Source organism: Strix uralensis, chromosome 1 (assembly GCF_047716275.1).
Source record: "Strix uralensis isolate ZFMK-TIS-50842 chromosome 1, bStrUra1, whole genome shotgun sequence".
In the NCBI taxonomy this organism is placed as follows: Eukaryota; Metazoa; Chordata; class Aves; order Strigiformes; family Strigidae; genus Strix; species Strix uralensis.
The window spans coordinates 120,222,360-120,230,541 of NC_133972.1; positions in this window are offsets into that span (position 1 = coordinate 120,222,360).

Below are 8,182 nucleotides of genomic sequence, written 5' to 3' on the forward strand. Positions count from 1 at the left end.
CTGCTTGAGAAGCATTTGGGGCTGCCAGATAAGACTTCATCTTCTGCAGTGTTGATATAACTGTGTGGCCAAAAACATCAGCAAAAAGTGGCATCTCAAACAGCTTTATTGCTAGTGCAAATGAGTTGCATCTCAGAGTTGCTTGAAGGCAACATGTGGGGCTTGTTCTTCTGAAAGGGAAAGGTTGTAAGCAAGAGTAAGCACCAGAAGAACTTCAATTTCTATTTCTACGTTTGCTATTATGTTACGTATGTCTGGCATGAGATAGTAATTAGAAGCAAGCTAGTTTGAATAACTGACATTACAGACCACTAGAGTTAATTCTTTCTGCAGGACAGTTAATGCCTGCTTTAACCAAAGAGACTGTCAGTTCAGGGAAGAGGATACCAAAGTTATTCCTTCTTTTTCTGCACTTTTAATGACTGATAATGAAGATTGTATCTTTGTCCATGGGACTGAGAAAGTTGAAAAGCCAGTTCTTAACTCCTTGATGTTGTATGACAACAGGATAACTCTTCTAGCTTTCTAGGACCATTTATTCCCTCAAAATGAATCAAACGCTTCTCCAATTATCTAAATATTTCTTATTCTTGAACAGGTTACAGTCAATGATATTTAACAGTTCTGACAGAGCCCTGAGCTTTTTTTTGCCTCTAGCTGGAACCCAGCTCTGTTCAAATGTTTTTCTGTGGTTATGCTTTTTTTGGGTGATGTGTTTTCTGGTGATCTTTAATGACTTCACTCTTAGATGAGATGAGTTCTGAATTCTACTTTCGTTATCATAAATTTTTTTCCATGCTTTCCACAAATATTCAGATTCAATAGTGAGACCAAAAATGCAGGTGCTAACAGGCTAAAATCTTTCTGATCTCCTTGGGGGAAAGTGCTGACGAAGGCTTGAAATGTGCAAACTAGAACAGTCAGCGAATGTGCTCCTCATTCTAAAATTTGCACTTTTTAAAACTGAATGTTTATGGTTATTAGTAAATGATGTGCAGAAAACCTGATTACCTTTAAATAAAATGTCACACATAGAGCTGCGCAACTTGTTCATTGTATAAAGCTCTCCAGCTCTCTTTGAGCATGTGAATGCCAAAATATGCTCAAGTGCTTAGAAAAATGTCCGCAAATAAGTGTCTGCAATCAACTAGTGAAGAAATGAGCTGTATCGTCTAGTAGGAGCAGGCAGCTGTCTATCAGCAGGGCTTGATTCCTCTCTACTGACAGCATTTTGTGAGAGGTTTATGAATGCAGGAATCCTGGTCATTCAGTCTCAGCTACAGAATTTCAAGTATTTTGTGTAGCATGGAAAAGGCTCCATTTCCTTCTGTTGTTGTACGCTGTGTAGCTAGCTGATGTGAAACTATCAGATTAGTTATTGCTTTTAGTTTATTTATAGAGCATTAAATAACAAAAATAGCAATCAAGAGTTTAATGAGTTATTCCTGCTGTAAACAATAAAACTCTAACTTTCAGGATTAACAAAACATGAGGTTGACAAACAATGAGGTTGGAGGGAGACTGAGGGCTGTAGCTGTGAGACAACTGATTTTTCAATTATAGCCTATACAAAATTATGAGGAGCAGTTTCCAGTATTCAGACACAAGATAAAGCCTTGGGTTTTTTACAAAATAAATACATCACAGTAAACAGTACTTGTTTACATTTGGCAAGCTTGGCTCCTTTCAGAAAACGCAGCAAATGCCACGTCCAAAAATTCACATTGGAATAAAAATTAGTTTTGCATAGCCATGACAAGATCCATGATACCTGTGTAATCACAACTCCACCTCAAAGAAGAGTTAAATTGTTCTGCTCTGCCCATTCGCTCACCGGCAGACCACTCATCCAAAAAAATTTGTCTGCCCTACTTAGACAAACAAACTGGACATCACGTAAATAATTCACAGAATGGCAGTCTCTTCTATTAACTGCATACTGAAAGACTCTGCCTTGAATATGAAACATGGCTGAAACTGAAATCACCATCTTATAGAACCAGATGGTGTATGTGCTCTATAAATCAAAATTATACCTGACCTGTGAATAAGAAATCTGTTATTTTTTGATAGATTGGGCATGAGGAAGCTGTTATACTCTTGTGGACCAGTTGTTTCTTAGGAGAGTGTTCATAACAATAGGTAGGTCTGCAATACAAACAGGAACCAAGCACAGAAACAGCTCTTGTCTAGAGAATATTAACTAATTCACCAAAATGTCTTCTATTCCTCAGACTTAAAAGTCAAGAAATAGCCAGGTTAAGACTGAATCTCTAATTTTAGGCTTTTGTTCATTTGATACCACCTTTACCTAGGATGAAGGATCCAAATATACACGGCACTCTGTCTTTCTCCTCTGCGTCCTGTCAGTGTCCTCTTTGGGTGCTGTGGATGCAGTAGACATTGCTGCTCCCTAAAGCCTCTACCTGCAGCACTTCTTAGCTTCAGCACCAGAGTACAGGAGCACAACTGAATAAGGCAGGAAGATAATGAGTAAGGAAACAGAGAGAACACTGCAGGAGAGGAAGAAAAAGTGAAGTTTCATGACATTCTTCCGACACTTGGCATTGGAAAGTGACATCCATCCTTCTTCACTCACTGTCCATATGGTTCCAATCAAATAAGGATGTCAGACAAAATCAAGAACTGGGTCTAGAGCAGGGTAATTGACAGTGAAAGAGAAGAAAGAAAAGGAAAAATGAGAGGATGGTGCAGATATAGGGAATAGAGAAAAATAGTAAAGAAACGGACTGCAAACCCCACAACATAAAGAAATATACCCCAGAAAAGGGGGGAGGAGGAGGGAACAGAGACAGAGAGACCATCTGACAGGGACTGTAATAAGGTGTGTAAAATTATGCAAGTTACAGCTAGACCTGACAATTTTGCTTAGAAACAAAAAGAATATGGAGTGCCTTGTGCATGCACAGAGTGTGAACTGCTGTGTTCACATGGCCACAGCTCCTACCTACCATAACTTTTGACAAACGTGTATCATCATCTATTACTATATATGACTGTAGATAAACGCATCACAAGGTGTACTAGAATTAATTGGTAAGAAAAGTATATCATTAAAATGCTGTTCTACTTAGAATAGGATACCATTAAATAAGATTTTAGAGATCAGGGTCTCTAGAGAGGACTCGTGTCCCTTCTGGCAAAGGTGCAAACTGCTGAGTGCTGTTCAGTCATTCGGATGGTGAGATGGCCTCTCGCCATCTCTGTTTGTACAGCTTAGCCAGGGGTTGTGCCGCCGACCTCCACCACCTATGCTCTGCTCCTCCTCATTTGTCTCTACTATTCTGTCTTTTGTGGGGATACTTGAAAATACAGAAGTGAGTAAGTGATGCAAAAACATGACTAACTCACACACAAATTTCTGCTGGGAAATCTGCCAGGTTGCTATGGGAAACACACACTGCAAGGAGCATCTGCTCCCTGACTGTCCTCCTCTGTCCTAGCGCCATTCCCTTACAGTCTCGGGGGCTTACATAGACTGTCCTTGCTGACACGTGGGGATATGCTAACAGGCTCTGTGATTCCCTTTCACAAATATTGGAAATTTTGTATCTTCGCTTTCTTTTGCCCACTCAGCCTGACAAGAAATCCGACCCATCAAAAGTGAACACGGAGAATCTATGTCCTTAAATGATGACCGTTTCTGCAAGGCCAAGGTACAATCTGAACACATGAAAACTGGCCATAATATTGCGATGTGTGTATCATCACTTGAAACTCATACAGACTTTATAAACCTAACCGTCACAAACACACAAGAGCCCACTGACACTTAATATATGTTTTAAAACCCATCCCCACTTACAACATGTTAGATGCAAACCTTGAGCCTTTCCTGCATGCCAGCTCCGATGCCTCACACATGGTTGCAGAAAGTGGCACTTGTCATTCTTCGCTCCTGTTACACAATTTTCTAAACAAACAGGCGCATCCTACAAAGGTCTCTTTTTCCCCACAGATATTCTTGCAGTCCAAACAGTCTGGAAACAGCCTGTTGGTTCAACAGTTCCACAGTATCTACCGTCTGGTTCATCAGATAGAAAAAACTACTTCAAAGCCTGAATGTTAATCTGTGTTAGCTGGGTACAGGGTAATTTCACAGGAGGAGTGCTTCAGTCAGATATGTGATGGGGACATTCTTTCCTCCTTTTTCTGCAGAAGGGTATTTTCCAGTAGATTGAAAAAAATACTTGCTTTTGGCACCTAACATGACTACATATATTAGCCCACAGACATGCTAGTGGACATGTGTTTCCTTACTCTAATGCTTCACCTTCAGTAATACTTATTTTCAATCCCAGGTCTTATCAGTGGAAATTTCTGTGACCTTTACATTTTGTCTTTTATTTCCAAAACCTAGTGCAACATGCCCAGATTCAGACCTGTTGTCATGCTTCAGTTTTATCTATGCAGCTATTCTACCTGTGCTTTCCACACACCAGCACTTGAGACGACCTGTAGGCTCCTGTTACTCTTCCGCATAGGGTGCTCGTGAGGTGTATAGGGTACATGTTCATAGGTGCGCTTTAGACAAGCAGGTTTCACCGGAAACTTGGATTCTCATGTAACACTGGTTTCTATTTCTTGTTCACTTCAGTTACTTAGCAAAAGTAGTCACGGGGAAATGCGTAATTGTCTCACATGCAATAGTTTAAATAAGCCATTTATTAGGAGCTGCTTGAACTGCACCTGCAATTTTATTACTATTACCTGGTACTACTAAATTTTAACAGCCTTTACTTCTACTGCTCACTGTACACACTTTATAATACTATCTACAGCATCTACAATCTAGCGGTGTTCCAGCACTTCCACAGAGAAATGCAGAATTGTTTTTCTGTTTGCAAGATCACCAAAGAGCACTGCCAAATTCAGACCACACAGCAAATACCTGGGACATTACATGTAATGAAAAATATGACACAGTGTATTGGGTTTACATGGCAAGGTTTGGGTATCGGGAGGCTACAGGGGTAGCTTCTGTGAGAAGCTGCTAGAAGCTTCCCATGTGTTCAACAGAGCCAATGCCAGTCGGCTCCAAGATGGACCCACTGCTGGCCAAGGCCGAGACCATCAGCGATGGTGGTAGTGCCTCTGGGTTAATGTATTTAAGGAGGGGAAAAAACCTGCAAACAGCAATGGCAGCCAGTGAGAGGAGTATGTGAGGAACAACTCTGCAGACACCAAGGTCAGTGAAGAAGGAGGGGGAGGAGGTGCTCCAGGCTCTGGAGCAGAGATTCCCCTGCAGCCCCTGGTGCAGACCATGGTGGGACAGGCTGTGCCCCTGCAGCCCGTGGAGGTTAACGGTGGAGCAGAATCCACCTGCAGCCCGTGGAGGACCCCACGCCAGAGCAGGTGGATGTGCCTGAAGGAGACTGTGATCCCCTGGGAAGTCCACGCTGGAGCAGGTTTGCTGGCCAGGACTTGTGACGCCATGGGGGACCCACGCTGGAGCAGCCTGTTCCTGAAGGACTGTACCCCATGGAAGGGACCCACGCTGGAGCAGTTCATGAAGAACTGTAGCCTGTGGGAAGGACTCACATTGGAAAAGTTCGTGGAGGACTGTCTCCTGTGGGAGAGACCCCAGGATGGAGCACGGTAAGACTGTGAGGAGTCCTTGCCCTGAGGAGGAAGGAACAGCAGAGACAATGTGTGATGAACTGACCACAACCCCCATTCCCCATCCCCCTGTGCCATTCAGGGGAAGGAGGTAGAGAAATCAGGAGTGAGGTTGAGCCTGGGAAGAAGGGAAGGGGGGGGGGGGGGGGAGGTGATTTAAGATTTGGTTTTATTTCTCATTATCCTACTCTGATTGGTAATAAATTAGTTTCCCCAAGTTGAGTCTGTTTTGCCTGTGACAGTAATTGGTGAGTGATCTCTCCCTATCCTTACCTTGACCCACAAGCCTTTTGTTATATTTTCTCTCTCCTGTCCAGCTGAGGAGGGGAGTGACAGAGTGGTTTTGGTGGGCACCTGGCAACCAGCCAGGGTCAACCCACCACACACAGTTAGACAGTAACAATGCTTTATTCTTCATTCTCCACAATTCATAGTTATCTAGTCTGGATATCAAACATACGCTTCCTCTACTTTAGTATCTCAGTGAGAGCTACTAATGATACAGTTTGAAACATGCCCTACACATTCAGAAATAGCCTATGCCACAGAAAAGCAGAGAGAGAAAATGGATAGCCATACCTTTCCTATGGTACCATGATTTTCTCCCCCAGGAGTTTAATTCTGATTACTTCCATTGCAGCAGAACCTGGCTCTAGATATTAAGCATATCCATACTGTGACAGGCACTGTACAATAGAGCAGAAACAGGGAGCGTAAGAAAATGGAGAGGCATGATTTGCTGTTCAGCATGGTAAACTCAGCAGTTACATGTTTCTCAAGACTATTAATAAAGTTATTACAAGGCTATTTGAGGCACCGTCGAAGAAAAAAACTGCATGTCATGAAATTGCAAAAGGGAAGCTCCTTCCACACTGGAGGGAATTCTTGTACAGGATTCAGAAATACTTAACAGATTTAAGTCAGATCTGTCCTCTGAATGCAAATGTTACTATAAAAACAAGCCTGGCAGTTTTGACTGCTCGGGCAAAATAGGGATTTCATTTAATTATATCTAAAAGTGGGAGGAAAAAAATAAAATCTTTTAATTAATAGTTTAAAAAAAAAGAGAGTGATCCAGCTGGAGAGCGATTCACTACATATATTAGGGCATTACACAAAAACGTCACAGGGATGACTCAGGAAGGGACAGCAATTATCAACCTGATGAAAAAAAAAACTCACTATGTTGCTCCCAGAGGATGATTCCACTACTCCAGTAACTTGTTTATAATGCTGTAATTTTCAACACAAGTAATATTGAGACAATTTTTTTTCCTAGCAGAACTGCTGCATTTTACACTAACAGCAACATTTTAAAGTTTTATTTATCCACAAATTCCTTCAGTGAACGCTGTGCCATCAGGCTAGCATCTCAGGAAATGTTTTTGAAAAGAAAAATCAGAGGTGGAAGACAAGTCGTACAATATTAGCTTTTATTTCTTTCTAGCGATCGTGTTATTTCTCTAAAACTCAACCCCCCAGATGTTTAAACGAAGACTAAGTGATCGCCTACACCAGATTTCGGTAGGCAGCGTGCTTCCCGCTCAATGACGCGCGGAGGGCACCGCAGCCGCGGAGGGCCAGGAACGCTCCCCGAGCCTTGAAGCACGGACCCGCGCCATGTGCAGCAGTTGCCCCACAGGGATAAAGTGCGTGTGGGCACCCGAGAGCCGGGGGGGGGGGGGCGGGGTGGCCAACGCACACCCGCCAGACAACTCCTTTTTAAAAATCCCGCCTAAACCGCCCCCAGCCCCGCCCACCGCCGCGGGGCCCTGAGCAGCCGGCAGCCGCGCGCGCCCCTACCGCGCCTCTCGGAGCCGCGACGGCGGCGCTGCGGGCGCGGGCCGCGAGCGCCACCCCCGCCGCCGGGCGCGAGCGCCCCTCCGCTTCCCGCCCGCCGGGGCGTGCGCGGCGCGCGGCCCCGCCCCTCCGCGCGCCGCTCCAGAGGCCCCGGCGCCGGCCGCCTCGCGCCCTCCCCTCGCTCCCGCCCAGCCAGCCGGCTCGCGGCCGAGCCCGCGCTGGGGGCGCCGCCGCGCGCCGTCACGCGGGGAGGAGGAGGAGGAGGAGGAAGGGGCGGGGGAAGCGGCGCCGCCGCCGCTGGGCTCGCACACGCGGGCGCAGGCGCGGCGGGTGCCCGCGACGCGGCGGGAGCGGCTCCCCGGCACCCGTTCGGCGCGCGCGCCGCCGCTTCCCCCCGCCTTCTCCTCCCCTCCCCCCCAGGCCGGGCGGGCGGCCGCCGTCGCGCGGGCCCCCCGAAAAGGGCGATGGAGCCGGCGCGCTCCCCCCGCCGCCTCCTCCGCCTCCTCCACGCTCCCCGGCACAGGCGCGCCCTGCTCGCACCGCGCATGCACGTACCCCCGCCCCCGGCGCGCGCGCGCGCACTGAGTGCTCGTGCAGGAGGCGGCGGTGACGGCCGGAGAGACGCGCGCAGACCCCCCCCCAGCCCCCTCCCCAAATTCCCCCCTCCTCCCTCCCTCCCTTCCCCCCCCCCCTTTTCCCCGGCCCCCTCCCGCGCGGCGGCAGCGGCGGCAGCGGCAGCGCC